At 33.2% G+C, this 22,514-nt stretch overlaps 1 protein-coding gene across 1 annotated transcript in view; it reads left to right on the forward strand.

The window, feature by feature from the left end:
• Positions 1-22,514, forward strand: part of TENM3 (teneurin transmembrane protein 3) — a 3,501,974-nt gene that overhangs the window by 690,200 nt on the left and 2,789,260 nt on the right. The window contains exon 3 of the mRNA XM_056802938.1: positions 17,051-17,087. The gene's annotated coding sequence lies outside the window, so the exon portion shown is untranslated. The remainder of the gene's footprint in view (positions 1-17,050; positions 17,088-22,514) is intronic.

Raw genomic sequence — 22,514 nt, forward strand, 5'->3', positions numbered from 1 at the left:
GCAACAGAGATCACAATAACAATCAAGAATTCAAATCCAAACTCTTGACTTGTTTAAACATTCACCTGACCATTCAGTTTCATATAACCATTTTATTCCTAGCATATAAAGTACAAAGATTTCTGGGTTAAGATCATTGTGAAGCTGGTTGCATTGATCCAACATCATAGGCAGAGGTGATTTCTGTAGTTGATGTTTGAGTTCATATGAGAATTCCATCAGCATGCATTGTATAGGGATAGGGTGATGTACTTGCAGTCAGACTTCTGCTTAGAACTACAGGATTTCCTGGCTGTATGACCCTGGGTATGTTATATCATTTCTCTTTACCTCAGATTTTCATCTCTAATGGGAGGAATAGGAAATGTCTATTGAATACAATAAATACAGCGTTACTTTGTGTTTCAAATGATATAAATACATTAAAGTTATTTGTTAACATGAAGATACCATGTAAGCTGTTATTGTTTACATATAATTTTTATATATGCACATATATTTATAATTTCAGTAGAACATGACTTTTTTCTTTGCCCTCATTTTTTTAAATATTTCACTCTATTAGTAGAATGTCACAACTAACATATCTATATATCTATGTTTCTATGAAAAGTATTCTGGATTTGGTATCACAGAATCTCCATGTGAATTTCTGTGATGTTATTTACTTTTTGTCTTTTTGCAAGCTACTTCATTTCTTCTTGTCTTAGTTCCTTTATCTGGAAACTGAGTGACCTCGGACATTACCTTTTAGCTCTAATTCTTTGACTTCCGCCCATAGGAATGTCATGAAAAATCAGAGAAAATAGTGCTTTTCTAATGACTAGTTGTTGAAGTTATTCAGACTAAACAATCTGAACTTTAAAAAAGTATTGGCACCTGTCCTCCTAGAAACAGTGATGTTATCTCCCATAATACTCTATGAGTTGTAAACACTGTCCTGTGTTTGCCAGGAGATTTGGCACTAGACTTTACATGCAAATTGGAGCCTGAGATGATCAAACAAAAGTGCAATTCCTAATAAGGCTTGGCAGCAGCATGAACCTGCAGAGTTAATATCAATACACATTAAAGGATCCTGTAGAAAAGATACAAAATCATTGTGAAAATAATGTTTTAATAAGTTGAGTGATAGTAAATGCGAACATCCATTTACAATGCCATGAGGTCTTTGTTCCTCTTCCCAATCTGGACCTGTGACTTAATTGGTGAGGGAAGCTCTCAGTGAAAAAAAGTTTCTCTAACCAATGCAGTTTTGCAGCTGCTTGTAGTGTTGTGGTCCCTTTTAGTTTAAATAATTTGCTCGGGGTCACGTGGGACATGTGATAAGCAAAATCTGAACGAAAGCCTTCTTGACTCCAAAAGCAACTATTCAGAAACTATACCACATTCCTAGTCCACAAAAACCCTAGTTGATGCAATTTTCAAATTAGTTTAAGATCTAATTTTCCAAAGGATGGACGCTCTCAGGTTTTAGAACAGTAAAGAATTCTGTTTCGTCAGTATGCATTTTGTCTGAAAGCAAACGTATTTTTTCGTATTTCAAGCTTGTGTTTCCCAAAAGCACAGCTCTTTCGATTGGATTATCTCTGACTATCTAATGAAGGCATGATAGTGTTTGTTAATTATTTTTTCCTCTAGATTTGAATCTTCTTAGGAAAGACGCTGCAGCTGATTGCTGCATAGCAAAGACAGTGAGCCTCAATTTACACAGGTGTTTTCATGGCTATCACTTGAAGCCTTGAGTATCATTTCTTCCTCACCTCATTTAATCTAAAACTTATATTTGCAGATTTATCATATTTTTAGGCCCCTCTAAAACTCCATCATGTTATCATATTCAGAGTTACCAAGTAGCTGATGTGAAGGGAGCCAACTAAGTGAAGTGCTAGCAAAGGGGAAAAAAAGGAAGAAAGAAGAAAGGTCTGATCTCAGCATTATTCATTGGGTATGCTATTTGTGAAAGCATTTAGTTCAGTTTCTGAGACAGTAATCCTAACTTTGATAGGAAATGCATAAATCTGCCTTTTAGCAGGTATGCCAGACTATGAAAAGACCCATACTAATTGAAGGCAGTATGAAGGGCAGAGGGCTGAGAAAAATAAAAGTGTGGAAATTTCCATCATTTATATTTTATCGGCATGTCTTTTTTAATTAAATGGACAGTGAACTACTCATGTCAATGCAGGAGGTTTTTGGCAGTCATACATTAGTTACATTAGGCCCCCAATCATTTTTCCAAACACTTTAAAAACAAATTATAATGATCTTGCAGATTGAGTATAAATTCTCCCTATTCATTATGATTCATCTTATTCTTTCTCTATTTTAGAGTGAGAAAAAAAGAGATCTTATATAAAAACCTTTGAATTTCCTCACTTGGAAAATATTTTGGGTGCCAACTTGTTTTAGTCAAATAAATATTGAAAAGTTGGTCTACAAATTTATAGCACCACAGACTGTGAAAGAAAGTGAAACTTACAGTTGACTATTTTTCTCTCTAAAGAAGGTTATATATCTGTTAAATTTAGATTAATATAATACTAAGAGAGTAAAAACATTATTTTAATTATATTATTTCTCCTTCTGGCCCGCCTTCTTAGCAGATGCTACTCGTAAAGGGTTAGCCTTTCATCTCACTGCACTACTCTCCTTAATATATTCGTCTACTAAGAAGAAAACTGAACTATGATATTATCTTTGTGTAAAGATCACAATAAAAAATAGCACTAAAAATAGTTATCCATATTGCTACTATTGACTCCATGTCAATTATGCCCATATATTTCAAAATGTTGTGAAGGATTTATTAATCTTTGTAAAAAATTATAACTGAGACATCTAAGTATTTTTGAAAGGCTTTTTATAGTTCATATAGCATTTGTTTTTATTTATTTATATTGTTTTTATTCTGGAACAATGGAAATAAAAATCTCTTTAAATTCAAATAAAACCAATGTCACCTCATAACATGGTTGTCTTTGTATATTTTCAAAATTCAAGAGCCCTTTTTCAAAAGAAAAAATAAAGATTAGGCTTTCATCCCAGGTACATGTAGATATAATAATGGACATTCCAGTTCAGGTCCATGATTCATATGTCATGCTGTTCTGTTGCCAATAGAGATCCGAGTGAGTATATATCATTGGAGGATGCTATTTGGTGCTCCTGATGTGTTAGGTAAATCTCAAAAAAAAAAAGTCTTAGCTGCTATCTATAGCTCTGGCTTTAATACAGTAACAAAACATTTTGTGAATCCATTTCATTTTACATTTCTTTGCCATACTGACAGGGGTATTCTTGTTAACTTTATATTTTCTCTCTCTTATATTTAGCAAAATCAGATATTAAGCAGCAGTTGAGAGTAGAGAGCCATTAATCGCCCTATTTTGGGATTTAGTGAACAAGATTTTGTTCATTATAGAATAATGCAACAGGAATCTAAAAGGGAATTTGAACATCATCTATTCTAGTATTTCCCAATATTTTTTCATACAGTAAAGTCTTTAAATATGAAGGAAAAAGTGAATTCCCACATAGGAATTGTATGTATTATGTTTCATTAACCATAACAGTATCTACCTTTTTTAAAAAATAATTAATGTTTATGCTTATTCATTTAGTCAACAAATATTTTGAGGCATCTACCTTGTGTTAACAAATATAGCTCAGTGGGTGGAGATGTGACTATTAAGATCTGGGTTTAAATAATGAGTGATGTGTCATACCTGTGGGACCCTAGAAAAGTCACTTAAACTCTTAGGTTCTCTAAGCAATGTTCTAAGACTATTAATAGAAGAAAAGATGCTGATTTAAAAGGGAAGAGGACATTTCCTTACTTTTTAGTTGACAATATTAATGAAAACACAGGTCCATACCTTATCCCACACCTCTAAGTGCCAAGGATTGTACAAGCTTCTAGGGATTATGAGATAAAATGAAACTTTGCCTGACTTCAAGGGCTTTATATCCTACTTCTTACTTAAAGATTAAGGTGGAAGAGACAAAGAACACTTACATGGATAAGTCAGTGTGTGTGTGTGTGTGTGTGTGTGTGTGTGTGTGTGTGTATCTTCTATAAGACTGGGGGAATCTTGAAAGGTATTATGCAGGATATTATAACTCTTCTTTATACCTTAAGGAGATGCATGCAATGTTTTATATTCAACCTAAATAAAGGTTAACTCACTAGGTGTTATAATAACAAAAATATCATTTAAAGAGCATTTTGAGGTTAGCAAAGAATTTCATGCATATTTGTATTTGTTTTTGTTTTTCCAGATTACATGTAGGTACGATTTTCATAATAATTTGTTGACATTTTTCAACCCATTTTCCCTCTCTTCTATCCTTCAGTCCTTCCTTAGACAGCAGGTAATATGATATGGGTTATACATGTATTCTCATGAAATACATAATTTCATGTTCATCATGTGATTGTGTTCTTTATACATTTTCATCTCATTTGATCATCATGACAATTCTGTGAGGTAGGTGCTATTGTGCTGTCACCATGTAATACAGATGAGGAAACAGAGGCAAATGAATGCTAAATGATTTGTCCAGGGTCACATAGATTAGTTTGAATTTACCTTTGTTTCTTTTTTTTTATTCCTTCCCTATTGGAGGCAGTAATTGAATTCAGGTCTCCATGATTCCAACCTCTAGCTACTGTGCCATCTAGCTGAACCATTTAATGAGGTGCAAGCTTAGCAGTAACTTCATAGGTCTATCAACTTCCTTGACCATTAAGAACTCCTCCCTAATACATTCCTGCCCTCTCATTTTAAGTATAAGTTAAATGGGGTCACAGAACTAAATACCCCCCACAAGTCAATGATGTTCATAACTTTATGCTTTCATTATGTGCTTAATTCATTCCTTTTTAGTTTCCTGCTGTTTGAAGGTTCCATTCATGCCTTGAGGGATACTATTTGCTCCTGGAATATTATGCATTTCATATTTTAAATGCAACCCATAGAGTTAATTGCTTCATAGAAATCTCAATATCAAAGCAAAGCATTCTTTGACAATTTCAATTTTTGAATAGTTTTAATAATACTAAAGATTCACTTAATGAAAAAGACAAATTATAACAATACCTAATGTTTATAGTTATTAAAGTTGTTTCTATGTATATTTTTGATTCTTATAACAAAATTCAATATAGATAATTCAAATTATATTGCTATTTTATGAATTTAAAACTAAGGCTCCATGAAGATATCTTCTGACATTTTTGACACATATCTTACATTTTCATATTCACATTTTATAACTTAAAGGCACATTTGTGGCTTAAACATAGCTCTTCTGTTTTTAATTCAGTGTTCTTCCTATTACACCTCACGTACTTCTAAGCTAGTACCTCTCCCTGCATAAAGAAAATATTTTTACAAAGAAAACCAGATAAATTTTTCCTACATATATTTTCTTGCTAATGTACAGATATGACAATTTCACTACTCTGTTACAAAAACCTTTAGTTGTTCCTATGGCTTATGGGACAAAAATCGAACTCCTTAGACTGACATTATACATCTTCCACATTCAATCTTCCAACCTGACACTCCAAGTTTATTTCTTATTTCTCCCCCTTGACAGGATTCACAACTTAGCAAAGGAGCTAAAGTGTTAGTGTTAGAGTCAAGAAGACTTAGGTTCAAATGCTGATGCTGTCTCTTTCTGTTTGTGTTTTCATGGTCAAATCACAGCTTACTTTCTTATCTGTAGAATGTAGGTAATAGCATCCAAATATCACAGTTGTTGTGAATATCAAGTGAGTACACACACACACACACACACACACACATTTTTGCAAACCTTGAAGTGACTATAAATATCAACTTTTTTTTCTCTCAGAAACCAATTGTACCTGTTATTCTCTGATCTAATATGACACTCTCTTGCCCTTGTCAATTTGTGTGGATTTCCCCCCATGAGTAGAATGACTTTCTGATTCATCCCTTCTTCCAACTCTTAAGTACCATCTCCTCCAAATCAGCTGTAAGAGTAAAAATTATGAGACTGGCTGAAAATTAAAAATTTTATTAATCAAAATAGTATGGGAGGGGGCAGCTGAGTATCTCAGTAAATTGAGAGTCAGGCCTAGAGATGGGAGGTCTTAGGTTCAAATCTGGCCTCAGACACTTCCCAGCTGTGTTACCCTGGGCAAGTCACTTGACCCCCATTGCCTAGCCCTTATCACTCTTCTGACTTGGAGCCAATATACAATATTGACTCCAAGATGAAGGTAAGGGTTATTTTTTTAAGTAGTATGGGAAAAGGTTGGAAAAATAAGAGAGAAATATAAAAGATACTTTTCTTATTGCTCCATTTAGCTTGGAAGAGTAGAGAGCAAAATCTACTCTTGCCTCAGTTTATCAAACCTTCTCTCTGCCCACTAACTCTTAAACTTCACACATCAGCAGCCAACTATGGCTTTCTATTTTGCCTGCACTGACCAGGGAGGCAATCCAGGGGACATTGTAGGGGGTATCACCTTGCCCCTTGTCTCTTGATCTCCTGACTCTATTGCTGCTTTTTTTCCAGCTGCCATTCTATCCTCATGACTCAATTCATCCAATGATTTCCTTAACACAGTGTTGGCCTCCAGGTCAAAAAGTTGGCTGGAGATGAAGTCAAGTATTTGACCCCAGGAGAGGGAGGAAGACTAAATTTTCTTCACATAGCTCACTAAAAGATATCATTCCCTTTATATATAATGGTGTGGCCTAGACTGCTTTTGGCAACTGAATTCTGTCCTGAGTAAAAATTAATATAATAAGCATTTTGGCTAAGGCAAAGTCTTGACCCACCTCCAAGAGCTTACTTATTACTCTTTCTGCATCTTTGCTATATATTTGTAACTAAGTGTCATCAATTTTTTCTTTTACTGACATCAATATTATAGTTATCCCACTCAATTTTATACAGAATTCTGTCAGGGGGGCCTGCCCGGGATTCTGTGGACTTTCCCCTAGGGAAAAATAAATTACATAGACTTTGAGACAAGTATTTTCACAGTTTTTTTTTTCTTTTATTAATGAATATTTTTCCTTTACTTGATTATTTGAGATTATTGTTTTATGTGTAACCATGAACATGTATATTGATTCCTTCATTCAGGCAACAGCAATTGAATGTTTAGATTAAGGAAAACACTATACTAGACCACACGAAATCTACAGAGGTAGTACAATCACCACGTCTGGGTTGGAAGAATATTCGTGCATAACCTGATGGTGGGAGCTTAGAGGTTAAAGGACAGATGTGTTTTCAATATTCACATTAAAATCTAAGTCATTTTCTTAACCCAGGGATATTTTTACTTATTTTCTTATTCTCAAGTAATTTCTAGGTAGTTGAAGCTATTTATCAGATGACTTGAGTTTTATACTGATAAGGTATAATCATATGCACTTCTTAACATCAGAGTAAGTGGGTGCAACCAATATTAAATAATAATTATTAAATCATTATGCAGCAAAAAATATTTGCTTTTATTTGAGTAAATTCCAGATCCAAAGGTACTTGATTAATAATTGATTAATTTTTATAATATTTTTCTGTATTTAAAGTAATAAGACTTTTTCCATCTAAATGAAACTTTACAAAAAATGTACACATTGACTTATTGTTTTATGCAATACACAATTAAACATGTCTCTTCCCTTCACTAACTCTCCTGATAAGTAATGTTTCTGTTCTCATTGATGCATGGTGAATTCATTTCCATCCCTTGTTAAAATTCAAGCATTCAGATGAATAAACTAACATGTCTCTACATACTAGAGTGGGGGAGGGTAGAAACCTGGAATATAAAGTACATAAACAATTTATTTTTGCAGAACCATGGCCCATTCCAGCAAAGAGTAAAATTGACACTATATGACATGCTCTTAACTCAGATAATCTTTTAAGTCTTGGTGATGATTAACAATCCAAATAAATCAGTGTACAAAATTTAAGGGTATAGAGATAATGAAAGCAAAGCTTTCATTTCCCCTTTTATCAAAATAAATGTATTTTGTTATTTAGAGCTTCAAAGAACCTTGTTAATTTTCAACAAAGGTTTATACTCAATATATTCAGTGGCAATGGATTCACATAACAGCCATGAAATGCACAAATAAAAATTTACATTAAAAGAACATTAGAGGTCTGACTGGAACCAAAAGAGATGAAAAAAATAATAATACAGATTCAAATGTTTTACTATGTGACCCACTACACTTTAGGAGCCATCTGTTCTCTGTTCATTCTCCATATCCAGTGTCATCCACTGCAATAGAAGTAGACATGGTATTTTGTCCACAAATTAAGTAGAATTACTTGTAGTCTCTCTCAGAGGGGAGAGAAGCCACAAGGTAGGAAGATAGAGACAGGATAGAAGTTTAGATACCACGAAGGGGATGACGGAGTCAAATTAGAGATATGAGGTGGTCAGAATGAGTCTTTATTAATACCACACAGGTCAGAGAGATGAATAGAGAAAGATTAAAGATGGAGCTTGGCCAGAGGCCAAGCTCCTGCAAGGACAGCCATCAGCTAGCCTGAAAGGGAGAGAGAGGAGAGAGAGGGCGAGGCGGAGCTTGCTGGGCCATAAATACCATTTGCTACGTAGTACATAGGGATGACCCTCATTGGTCAATGACAAGGCATAGGTGTGGTTTCTCTTAACCAAGTGAGAACAAAGAAACTTGTTTTCCCGCCTAACCTGGGAGAAGCTGGGGTCAAGGGTCAGAGGCCTTTCCAGCCATGAGCAATACCGCGCATGCTCAAGACTGAGCATGTTCTCTTTTAAGGCAATCTGACTGCTACAATTACTATGGAATATTGAGACAGAAGCATAGGCATTTCTTATTATGCCATACAATAAGAGAGTTGGCTAAATATAATTAGGGTTCACCATGGAATAGCATACTAGAATAGAATGCTAGGTACACAGAAAGTCATTGGCCATCTCTCCAAGTTACTAGCAGCAAATGTATGTTGGACAAATTGTTTCACTTCTCAAGACCTCAGTTTATTCCCTTTTAAATGCTATGCTGTCTTTCAGTTAACATGTAGACACATTTCATAATAATTTTCCAACATTTTGTCATTAACATTTTCTCTCTCTTTTCCCCTCCCCAAGTTAGAAAGTAATATGATATAGATTGTATATAGGTTATCATATAATAAATATCTTTGTGATCATCAAGTTACGAAAGAAGACATATATCATTTGAACTAGAGGAAAATTTGTGGAGGAAATAATATGAAAAGTATGCTTCAATTTGCATTCAGATTCCATCAACTCCTAAAGCAGTGTTTAGCCTTCTTTTTGTCATGATTCCCTTAGAGTTTTCTTAGATCTTTTCATTGCTGACATTTGATTGTTGTATTTTATTATCATTAGTATTGGTAACATTTTTCTGGTTCTGATCATTTTATTATCCTTCACTTCATGTAAGTCTTTCTAATCATCTTCTTCATCATTTCTTATAGCATTCCATTTACAATGGAATATATAGCATAGTATTCCATTATAATCATATACTATAATTTATTCAATCATTCCCCAATTGATGGACATCCCTTCAGTTTCTAGTTCTTTGCCACTACAAAGAAAGCTGTTATTAATATTTTTGTACAACTAGGTCCTTTTCCCATATTTTTTATCTCTTATACAGACCTAGTAATGATATTTCTGGGTCAAAGAGTATATGCATGTCTATATATCACTTTGGGCTTGGTTCCAAATTCCTCCCAGAATGGTTATATCAGTTTTAAACTTCAACAAAAGTGTAATAGTATCCCAATTTTTCCATGTCCCCTCCAACATTTATCATATTCCATTTTTGTCACATTAGCCAGACTCATAGACATGAGGTGGTACCTCTGAGATATTTTAATTGACATTTCTCTAAATAATAGTAATTTGAAGCATTTTAATATGACTAATGATAGAGTTAATTTCTTCTTTTGAGAACTAGCTGTTCATATCCTTTGGCAATTTATCTTTGGAGGAAAGCATTATATTCTTAAATTTTGGCTCATTTATCTATATGTTTAGGAAAAGAGGTCTTGATCAGATGTACTTTTTATAAAAATGTTTTCCCATGTCATTGTTTTCCTTTTAATTTGGGCTGCATTAGTTTTGTTTGTGGGGGAAAAACTTCAATATAGTAAATGTTTTCTATTTTATATCTTGTAATGTTCTCTTTAACTTGTTTGGACATAAATTCTTCTCAAATACATGGATATACAGGTAAACTCATCCATGCTCCTCTAATTTGTTTATAATAACACCCTTTATTTTTAAATCTTGCATTTTTTTTTACTTTACTTTGATATATGGCATGATACATATCACTTGTACCAGAGAAAAATTAAAGTGACTGAGACAATGTACCCCAAGTACAAATTCCACCTCTTTCTACTTACCATTTTGTGATCTCAGAAAAAGTCATTAACTATTTGTGGGCTTCACTTTCTTTAACTCTAAAATAAAGAACTATAACTAAATGGTTTTCAATATCCTGCCCTTTAATTATTCATAAAAGTAGACACTCCATACATGTGTTCATGTGCAGAAACATACAGCACCTCCTTTTAAAAAGGGACTAATTGTAGAACTTGAATTAAAATAATTACATTCAAATTTTTTTAGCCAGAAATCAAAAATGTTTAAATTCATTTTGTATAATAGAAGGGTCTCTAGATTTGGAATCACTTTGTTTTATCATTTATTTATTATAGGATTTGAGCAAACCATTTTGCTTCTTCAACCTCACTTTCTGTATTTAAAAAGAGAAGGAAATGAAATAGAGGATTTTTATCATCTCTTTTTCCTCTTCACCTACTATTCTATTAATATCTCTTTTGAAATAATTTTACAAAACCCATTTCCCAAAGGCAAATTCAGTTTAACCAAATTCTTCTGGTCCAGCAACAAAAAAATCCTTAAAAAAAAACCTAAGAATTACATTTTCTACACAAATCATCAGATGGCAGATGAAGAATTGTATTTTTTTCTGCCATTATTTTTTCAAAATGGATCTTTTCCTCACCCACTACTGGATGATTGGAAATAAATTAATTTCGATCATACTAAATTAAAAAGTGTTTGTACAAACAAAACCAAAGAAACCAAAATTAGAAGAGAAGCAACAAACTTGGAAAAATTTTATGACAAAATTCCCTGAAAAAGGTCCATTTTTCCAAATATATAAGGAATTAAGTCAAATTTACAAGAAATCAAGACATTCCCCAATCGGCAAATGGTCAAGGTTTGTGAATAGGAAGTTTTCAGATGAAGAAATCAAAACTATCAATAATCATATGGAAAAGTGTTTCAAATCCTTCCTGATAAGAGAAATGAAAATTAAAACAAGTCTGAGGTATCACCTCAAACCTAGCAGATTAATTAATGCTGGAAGGAATGTGGTAAAATTGGGATACTAATGCATTGCTGGTGGAGTTATGAACTGATTCAACCAGTCTGGAAGGCAACTTGGATCTATGCCCAAAGTCCTTTAAAAGAATGCATGCCCTTTGATCCAGCAATACCACTACTATGCTTGTATCCCAAAGAGTTAATAAAAAATGGTTGTACAAAAATATTCATAGTCACACTATTTGTGGTAACAAAAAAAATTGGAAAATTATATGGTGTCACTGGATTGGAGAGTGGCTGAGCAAATTATTGTATATGATGGTGATGGAATACCATTGAACTATTAGGAATGATAAATTGCTTGATTTCTATATGAACTCGAAAGCCCTTCATGAACTGATATGGAGTTATATGAGCAAAACAAAGAGAACATTGTACACAGTAACTGAAACGTTGTTGGATGATCAAATGTTTGCTACTAATAGCAATGCAATGATCCAGGATATTCCTGAAGGGCTTGTGAGAAAAAATGCTGTCCACATCAAGAAAAAGAACCTTGAGAGTAGAAACACAGAAAAAAAAACATATGATTTAGCATCTGTTTATATGGATATAGGATTTGGCATTTTGGTTTTAAAAGATTAATCTATTACAAAAATGAATAATGTGGAAATAGGTATCAAGTGATAATACATGTATAACCCAGTGGAATCACTTGTCAACTTAGGGGAAGCAAAGAGCATGAATCATGTAGCCATGGTAAAATATTTATAAGTAAATAAATGTCTCTAAAATTGTTTTTAAATTAAAAGTATTTTCTTTAACACTACTCACTCTCCTCTATCATGGTCCCCATCCAATACCTTATTCCCGAGGTTCTTAACCCCTTTTTGTATCACCAACCCTTTCTCAGAAGAAAATACACAAAGTAAAATAAACCTTATATTGAAATAACTATCGTTTGTTTTTTTTAATACAAGTTGTAAAGGGTTAATTTGGTGGGTGGGGTGGGAGTTTGAACAAAAGGCAGGAGATCAGTTTCTAAACACAAAATACTTAGTTTAATATGGGGAAAATATGTATAGGAAATAGAAAGGAGGAAAGAAAGAGAAATCTGATAGTAGCTTATAACTATACCTAAGATCCCAATCCAAAATAAAATTTTTCTAGAAAACCCTAAATCTATCTGCCTTAGAGGGCAGTACCTTCTATAATAATTTACATACTATCTATCTACCTATCTACCAAAGATCATCAATAATCAGATGGCTGTTAAGGCCTTGAATCCATTTCTCAGTCTCCTCACAGTCCCAGAGAGAAAAGCCACATACTCCTCCTCCCAGGGAAACACAGTGACCAAAAGCCTCTCTCCAACTGCCATCTGTAACTGACTAACTCTTAACCACACCCTTCTGTCACTGACAGTTTGCACAGCAGGGGGTCTTCTTACTCAGAAATCTTTTTTCTCTCTTTACTCTTTAATAGAAAAAGGGAGAAATTAAGAAAAACTCTCTTAACAAAATTAAGAACTCCCGTCTCTTTGCATGACTAGGGGAGGGGCATTCTTTATCAAATTTGTTGGAGATTATAAATTCCTTGGGGTCAAGGACCTTGGTTTGGTCATCTTTGTATCTCATTCAGCATTTGATATATATATATATTTAATCTTTGCCTCTTTTCTTTTTTTCTTTATTCTCACTCTCCACATCCTTTTCTAAAGTTTTGAGTTCTACTTAAACTCCATCTACTAATCTTTTCGGTAGTAAGTAAGGAAAAGAAGAAAGAAAATAATTGGACTCTAGGGTTAGTTCTACCAAGATAATACATACCAAGACAAAGGTGAACAGCATGGATCTATTTCAAAGAAGGAAAAGGCCAAATGCTAGTAACTGGTTATCATTTAGATAATATGGGGATTGTAAGAATTTCTTATTTTCTTGTGCCCATTCAAAAATTCCAAAAGTACAAATTATTCCAAAAGCCACGAAGAAATCTCCCAATGACTCTCTGAATTGATCAGCATTCAATTTTATGAATGTTTGCTTCCTCAAAATATTCTTTAAAAATCTACTAAAAAAGGAGCAACACTGACTTGTAATTGTGAGAGTAGCTTTTGAAAGATATAGCATTTGTTACTTAAATTTAGTGGGCTCTTAAAGGATCTTGAGTTTTCCAGTCCTTATAAAGAAGTATTTGATTTAAGAAGTACTGGACAGACTCTCAGGGGTTGAAAAGTACCTCTTTGCCTATTGATCCATAGGATTTCAGAGTTAGAGATTTACTTTTTACAATAGCATATTGCTTAATATTTTTTTAGCTGGTCAAGAATGGCCTAGGCTGTCTTTTATTTATTTGTTTGTTAAAATAAAATCACCAAGTGTCTCCTTCCTCCACACATGCCCACACTAGATCTATATGTTACTTTCTCTTGGTTCTGATCACTTTACTCTTTATAATTTCATATATGTTTTTTAATATTGCTGTTTAGTTTAGTTTTTAAATTAACCTGCCCATTATTTCTTACCACAAAGTAGTATTCTATCACAAACATATGGCACAATTTGTTTAACCATTCCCCAATTAATGGCATTCCTTAAATTTCCAGGGTTTTTTTGCCACCACAAACAGAGCTGCTATAAATATAAATATAAATATAAATATTTTAGAGCATATAGGATTTTTTAAATTTTTTTTATTTTTTCATGATCACCTTGGAAAACAACCCTAATAATCTTGAAAGAAAGGGTTTATGCAGTTTTATAATTCTTTGGGAATAATTCTGAATTGCTAAACAAAATAAGTGGATCAGTTCTTAGTTCTACTATAGGTATATTTTAGTGTCTTCTCCCACATTCCCTCAAATCTTTGTCATTTTTGTCTATAAATGTTTTAACCAATCTGATAATTATGAGATCACATCTCAGAGTTGTTTTTATTGCCTTTCTTCAATCAGCAAAGTTTTGGAGCAGTTTTTCATATGGATATCTATGATATTGATTTGTTCATTTAAAAGCTGCCTACTCATGTCATTAGACCACTTATCAATTAGTGAATGACTCATATTCTTAAGTATTTGACAAAATTCTTTACATATGTGAATCATAACAGTTCTTCCAAAATTTCCCCTTCTAAATTTTCCCTTCTAATCTTGGCTAGATTAATTTTATTGGTACTAAAATTGTTTTTAATTTAAGGTAATCAAAATCATCCATTTTACATTTCATAATATCCCATGTCTCTTGTTAATTCATTAGTTCTTCTATTCACATTCCTGATAGGTAATATGTTCAATGTTCTTTTAATTTTCTTTTCATAGTTCCCTTTATGTCTAGATCATGTATCCAATTTTATCTTACCTTGATAAATTGTGTAATATTGGTTTATACCTAGTTTTTGCCAGATTTATCTTAGCAACCTCACTCACCTGTGTGTGCTCTCTTCTCACCCACATCTAAAACCTGGGATGGCATTTGGTCAGGTTACCTAGGCCCCTGCAATCTTCCCTTCATCTATGGTCTAACACTTTTACAATTAGTGGTTGGAAAGCTTCAGAAGGAAGGCTGCTGCTCACACAGCTACACCTGGCCTTATTTGTTGCTGTTGTTGATTAAGTGGTATCTCTGATGTATCTACCCTTCAATTGGGTCTGACCACCAACCTTGGAGATCAGAGCTTTCCCAGATCTCCAAAGTTTTCATAGATTAGACAACTGTTTCTACCCAACTCTTAACTATTCCTGCCCCTTAAAGTTCACTCTGAGCAGTTATTTTTAATTATTTGTGGGGGAGTTAGGAGAGTGAGGCAATCTTGTACCCTCTTATGCCATCTTCCCACAATCCCCCTCCACATTGCTTTTTCTTTAGAGCAGAAAAATGAACCTCCCTTTTGTCACATCTTCTCTCTCCCTCCCTTTATCTCATTCTCTCTCTCTCTCCCCCTCTCATTTCTTCCCTTGCCTCTTTCCCTACTTTCCTTCTTTTTCTTATATTCCCTTCCTTCTCATTACCCTCCTTTCCTTCCCCTTTCCCTTTCTCTTCACTCTTTCAATTCTTCCTTCCTTCACTCACTCCCCTCATCTCTTAGGTCCTTTTCCTCTCTCATTACAAAATCAGATTCTGGCAGGAAGAGAAGGACAGATTATTTATCTTTAAAAATAAAAATTGAAGTCATCAATATCTTTAAAGAAAAAATAATCCAGTCAATATATCAATATATCTTTAGGTGGATAAAATAGGAAGGCTTTATGAGGTACCAATGCTCTGTCCTAATCAGTTTTCATGTTTTATAAGAAAGTAAATTTTGGTATGTGAGTGTTCTCTGTGAAGGTAGATGATTTGGGTTTGATTCCTTCTTTTTTATTTATCTCCTGTGTGTCATTGGATAAATCACTTAAACTCATTGTACCTTTTTCTGTGATTATATATGTATATGTAAATACACATGCATATATATATATACATATAACAGTCAAAGTAGTTCTTTTGAAATGAATAGTCAAATACAGCACATAAAGATTATTATCACTGAGTGAAAAGTATTACTATGGAGATCCTGAGAAAGTGTTACTTTACGAAACTCGCTTTGTACCCTTCTAACTCTTAAACCCACAACTGTTGATATGATAGAGAATCATTGAATAAAATATGGGAACAAGAAGCAAAGCTACTCTATTTCTCAGTCTTGAAAATTTATGGCAATAATGAGCTCAAATGATTTTATACCATGCCTATTTCTATTTACATAATATCCAAATGCAATGTATTTAAGAGACATGCATTATTTCTTTCAAATGCATGGTAATATGTCTTCCAAGTTTGTCATTTTGCCAATGAAGTGTGAAGAGGCGCAATCAACTGAAGGTTAAAATTTCAGCACTTTGGGAGAGTTATTTGTATAAGGCATACATGTTGGCCTACTCATATCATGAGCAAGTGTAGGGCCTTTCTTCTCATGTTTCTTACACTGATACCATAATGGAATGAAGTCATGAGAGCTTGTGCAACAACTCCTAATGTTAAATGCCATCACCCTTGTACATGATAGGCAGAAAATATAGCAGTGATGCAATAGAGTTTGTTAGAATTAAAATTTATGAGTCTGTTATAGGAAATCATGCTTTCACTGTTTGGTATCTCAGTGCTTTTTGTGATGCCTTGTAAATAAAAAAACCCTGAGTGATGACTTGAATGTAGTTCAGAGAACGAATACAATCAGCACCATAAATAATACTCTATTGGAATGGACTACATCTCACATTAATAACTTTCACCTGAAGAAATTACATTTTTCATTAGAAAAGAAATCCACTCTGACACTTCACCCTTAAATTTTTCTCCCAGAAACTTTTATCCATGTGATTCCTATTCAAGTGGGTGAATGATTTGTGCTCATATCTATTCACATGACCTGGAGGAAATGCCCTGAAAATTTTGTTTTTGCTGTCATTCATGAAACTCGTTAGCTTTCATGGTTTCTAGGCATATGCAATGAAGAGAGAAGCATTCAATTATTGCAATCAAATAGCTTATTTGTGTTTTGGCCTTAACAATGAACAAAATTGGAAAAAAGTTTTCTTTTTAAAACCCTGAAATTTCACTAAACCCCCTGATATATTTTTCTTCTTGCTAGTTGATGATTACAAATACATGGTTTGTTTTCTTTTTACAGGTAAATTGCTGTGTGACGTGTGGCACTCATCCTCAAGGTAAGCAAAAATTTTAGGTAAATTATATTCAAAGTTATCATGGCTTCTGATTTATTGCTTTGAAAAGATTCTTAGTGATAAAGTCAAAGTGGCTGAAAGTTTCGTTGTTCAAAACTGAGGATATGTCACATTAATTACCTTGAGCTCTAGCTTTATGTTCATGGAGCTGACATTAAAATGTATTGGACAAACTGGCATGGTTTTTTTTTCCCCTTTTGAGTGCAAGTAACTAATTAACTTGCTGGTTTAAAAACTACCTGATGAACTGAAGGAAAACAAAGACTACTGTGCTGCCTGGTTCATGCTGATATAGGTTCAGGGTCAGATATATTCTAAAGGACATTATCAACCAAAAATATCATTTTTAAAATCTTAAATTTTTCTTATATCTAAAAATATGAACTTATACTCTGAAATACACTGGAAGATAATGGTTTTCCATGTTCATGATCTTATATTTAAGGGTAATTTTTCTATTCTAGAATACTCTTTGTACTTCCTAAATGTGTCCATAGTCTCCATGAAGGAAATCATTGTTTGTTATCACAGTGGCAGAATTTTTGTTCTGATTTAATTTTGGAAAGATTTGGGAGTGTTCTGATGGTTTGAACAATGTATTTTATGCATCCCTTTATGTACCAAGAAGTGATCAGCCCACGAATTCCTTTTATCAGCTTGTCGTCCCACAGGAGCTATGGAGGTAGTAAAACAAATGAAGTCATTGTCCTTTACTATACCCTTGGCATAAAATGTTATATTCCCTGGGAGGGGGGTTGAGTGGGTAGTTGAAAGGCTTCTATGGATCTATTGAAGGAAATCTCTTTTGTACCTTGTATGGAAAAAATCGATGATGTGGATGGCAAGACTAGGTCTGTTTTGAAAACTTGTTTACCTCAATTAGATGGAATGGTGGGTTCATTATTTTTTTTCTTTTGTTTGACATTTTAAAATATTTTACATTATAAAGTCTAAGAATTCAAGATAGAACTAGTGTGAGGATTTCATATGCTCATTTTTTATGATGCAGCTAAGTCCTATTTACTATATATAATAAATTGCCTGAAATAGTTGAATGTATTTGAATTTTCACTATTCAAAATTATAATTATATGAGTTATATTCATTGTTGCCATTCCAAAGAAAAAATGCAGTGAAATTTTGAATGATAAGGTCATTAAATGGGATTCCATTGTCATATTAATCAAAACATAGCTATATATAAAGGGGATGCTCCCAATCTAAGGAAATAGCCTATATTAAAGTTAGAGAAAATAATAGCAATAATTAACTAGCATTTGTTTAGTCTTCACACAAATATTGTGAGAAGTCTTATTGCTATCTCACTTTACAACTTAGGAAACTGAAGTGAAGAACTCATTATATTTATAGAGAAGAGGGAATTTAGAGATTAGCTAATTCAATCATCTTCTTTGCACAGCAAGATATTGATATCCAGAGAGTTTCAGTAAATTACCAAAGGTAACAATACAGAGATATTGCAATTCAAACTCAAACTAAATGAAATTCAGGGTTTCTCCTAGACCACAGTTTGAGGATGGCAGTGTGATTCAATCTTGACTCAATCCTTGAATGTCAATTCTAACTTTGATATATCTTTGACAACCTTTGGCAAGTCTCTTTACCTGTTTGGGCCTCAGTTTCCCTAGAATTAAGTAAGTGATTTGGCATAGGGGGTCTTTTGGATCTCTAGTTTTATTATTTTTGTTCCATAAAGCTATTCATAATCTGACTGAAATTCAAGATTAAAAAAATTAGTAGATTATACCTATACAATAATGTAGGTTCTTAAGAAAATATATTGCAGATTTGATTTGGTGAATGTTAGCAAATAAAAATGGCATTTTAACCTACTAAAGATATTTACTGTGCCTTCCTTTGATCGTAATTTTTTGAATATTTACATACCTACAAACCTTTCCTTTTTCTTTTACTCCCTCTTTCCTTTCATCCTATCGTATTAACTTCTCTCCTGTTTCTAAGTTGTTCCCTTTTTAATCTCATTATCTACCCCTTTTCAAATTCTTTGAATTTCCTAATCCATAATAATAACAAGGAGAGATACTGTTTTGTAAAGGTGCAAATCTGGGTCCGTTGGAGTCAGAATGATCAGAGTCCAAGTCCCAATTCTGAAATATACTGATTAAGTGATTCCACTCAGTCACTTAAATGCCTAGCATACAGGCAACACTAAGGCTATATATTTCTGAATAGTTACAGATCCTTTTTAGTAGACAGTTTCCTCAGTATTATCTCCCAACACTTCTGCAATTAAAGGTTGAGATCAATAATAAAAAATATGATATTACTTCATATTATGGAAGACAAATCAATCTTAGCTTCAACTTATTCTTATAGGATATGTCTAATTACCCCTTTGGCTCCAGATCTTTGATGTTGTGCTTTACTCTAGCTTTATTTTTATATTCTATATTTTTAGCTACATTCATTTTATTTGTATAAAGACTTTTCAATTTAATATATTCAAAAATTATCCATTTTATATTTCACAATGCCTCCTATCTCTTGTTTATTCATAAATTCTTCTATCCATAAATCTGATGAATAATGTTTTCTGTTCTTCTAATTTGCTTATGAGATTGTTCCTTTATGCCTAGGTCATGTATCTATTTTGATCCTCTTGTATGAATTCAAAACAGTATTAGATACCAGTTTATATCTAGTTTGTACCAGACTGCTTTCCAGTTTTCCCAACAATATTTACAAAGTAGTGATTTGTCACCCCAAAAACTTGAATCTTTCCCTTTTTTAACAAATAAAACTAATGTAGACAAGATTAGAAGGAAAGCAGTAAGCTGTGAAAAAATTGGAGACCATTTCTCAGATGGAGATCTAATATCTGATAGATTAGATCAATAGATAGATGGATAGATAGAAAAAGAGAAAGAAAGAAAGAAAGAAAGAAAGAAAGAAAGAAAGAAAGAAAGAAAGAAAGAAGAAAGAAGAAAGAAAGAAAGAAAGAAGAAAGAAAGAAAGAAAGAAAGAAAGAAAGAAAGAAAGAAAGAAAGAAAGAAAGAAAGAAAGAAAGAAAGAAAGAAAGAAAGAAAGAAAGAAAGAAAAAGATAAATAGATAGATAGGTAGATAGATAGATAGATAGATAGATAGATGGATGGATGGATGGATGGATGGATGGATGGATGGACGGACGGACAGATGGACAGATGGATGGATGGACAGATGGACAGACGGACAGACAGACAGACATAGAGATAAATAGACAAACAGGTAAAATAAGAATATGAGCCATTACTCAGTTTATAAATGATCAAAATATTTGGACAGTCTTTGAATAAACAAATCAAAGAAATATATAATGATATGAAAATATCTAAATTGTTATATTGAATAGAGAAATATAAATAACAGATATCTCACAAATTGGTTAAAATGATGAATTGGTAAAATGACAAATATTAAAAGGGACATATGTGCACATTAGTACATTGTTGGTGGAACTGAACTATTCTAACCATTTTGTAGAACAATATAGAATTATGCTCAAAGAGTTATAAAACTGTATAACTTTTGGTAGACATAATACCACTATTAGATCTATTTCCTAAGGCAGTAAAATAGAATAGAAAAGAAACTATATGTTCTTAAATATTTATAGCAGCTCCCTTTTAAATGACATCCCAGGAATATTAATATTGTGGTTGAAAATTTATTTCATTCATTGATATTTCATTTCAAATTCTTTAGAAATATATAAAATTGTATTAAAAAATAGCAGCAACTTAGTCTTTTTTATGGTATTTTGTTTCAGTCATTATTCAAGTAAGGGAAATAATTCTCCATTCATTTCTTTAGGAAGTCCCTACCTTGATTCTATTCCACTTAATTTCATGGAAATAAAAATCTTGATCTATGGTCTTGTTTCCCTAGGATGAAACCAATAAAAAATATCTATCCAGATCATTAAGTGAATGTGTTAGATTATATTGCATATTGCTAACCCTGTCACATTTATTTTCTCTTTGCAACATACTTCCCAAAGGCAATATGGCATCAGCTGTTTTCAGTCAAAAAGACCTACAGTGAAGTCCTACTTTTAACACAATGGATATCACCCTAAGCCAGTCATTAAACCTCTTATACAGTCATACACATTTGTAAAAATATATTTTATAAAAGTGTTGTATATACTGGTTAAGTGACTCCACTCAGTCCCTTAAATGCCTGATCTGTATTATTATAAGCCATTGATGGTGAACCTTTTAGAGGCCAAGTGCCCAAATTGCAACCCTCATGCTACATGTGAGTCACTCCCATACCCAAGACAGGGAAGAAAGGAATTATTCCCATTGGGATGCTGGGCAGAGGGGTGGGTGATGTGAGAAATATCCTCAAGTGCAGTGGAGAGGGGGAGGAGAGCAGTCCCTACTGGCATGTGTGCCATAGGTACATCAACACAGGTATAGGCAGTTTCTTTGATGAGCATTCCCTATGACAATAAAATCAGAGGAGACATGACAACTTTGAGTTTTTGAAAGATTGGTTTGTAGAAAAGTTTGTCTTCTTTCAATTATCCCTAGAAAATGAATGCAAAGCAATTAGCAGAAGTTGCAAAGATGAAAGTTTTGGTTTGATGTCAGGTCCATTGGTCCAGACAAAGAACATGAAAGCTCAAGAATTGGTGGGCACATCTTCCTTAGAGCTCATCTAGAAGAATCTAGACAATGCCTTAATGGGCATGTTACAGTGATATTCCCAGAAAATAGGAAGAATACCAATTAAACATGACTTTACTTTTTTTTACTTCTACAGGCTTCTAACTCCTTAAAATATGGCTTAGATTTCCATCATTTTATGAAATTAATCACTCAGAAGCCATTAATGATATCCTAATTGATATATGTAGTGATTTTTTCCCCTCACTCTCTTTTCTCCTCATATTATTTAAGAATTAGTATCACAACCTTTTAATTGATGCATCTCCTCCCTTGGTTCCTGGACACTGAAAATTATTTCATTTCTCCTTCTACCTCTTTGACAATTCCCTCTTTATTTCTTTCAATGTCTTTTTATCATAGCCCTTAATGTAGAGATTTCCAAGGGCTCTTCTCTTGGTTTTCCTCTTTTCCATGACCTTCCTTTTTTTTTTTTAGTTCTGATTTAATTCCATAACTTCTTCTATTATCTCTACTGTGAACAAGGGAATGGATTACATGCTTCCTAGATCATCATTTTTCCTTCTGACATTATTACTGAGCTGCAAGGTCCAGATACACATTCCCAAAAGCCTGAAGATTGAGACACCATGTACTTTGTAATCAGCACCTCACAAAATCTATGTACAGTAGGACCTCATTTTATGAAACCAGTATATTCCAAGATCCTTTGCTTAAATTGAAAATTGTACAAAATAGTGAACCTCATTATTTAAC

This window comes from Monodelphis domestica, chromosome 6 (assembly GCF_027887165.1).
Source record: "Monodelphis domestica isolate mMonDom1 chromosome 6, mMonDom1.pri, whole genome shotgun sequence".
NCBI classification, from domain to species: domain Eukaryota; kingdom Metazoa; phylum Chordata; class Mammalia; order Didelphimorphia; family Didelphidae; genus Monodelphis; species Monodelphis domestica.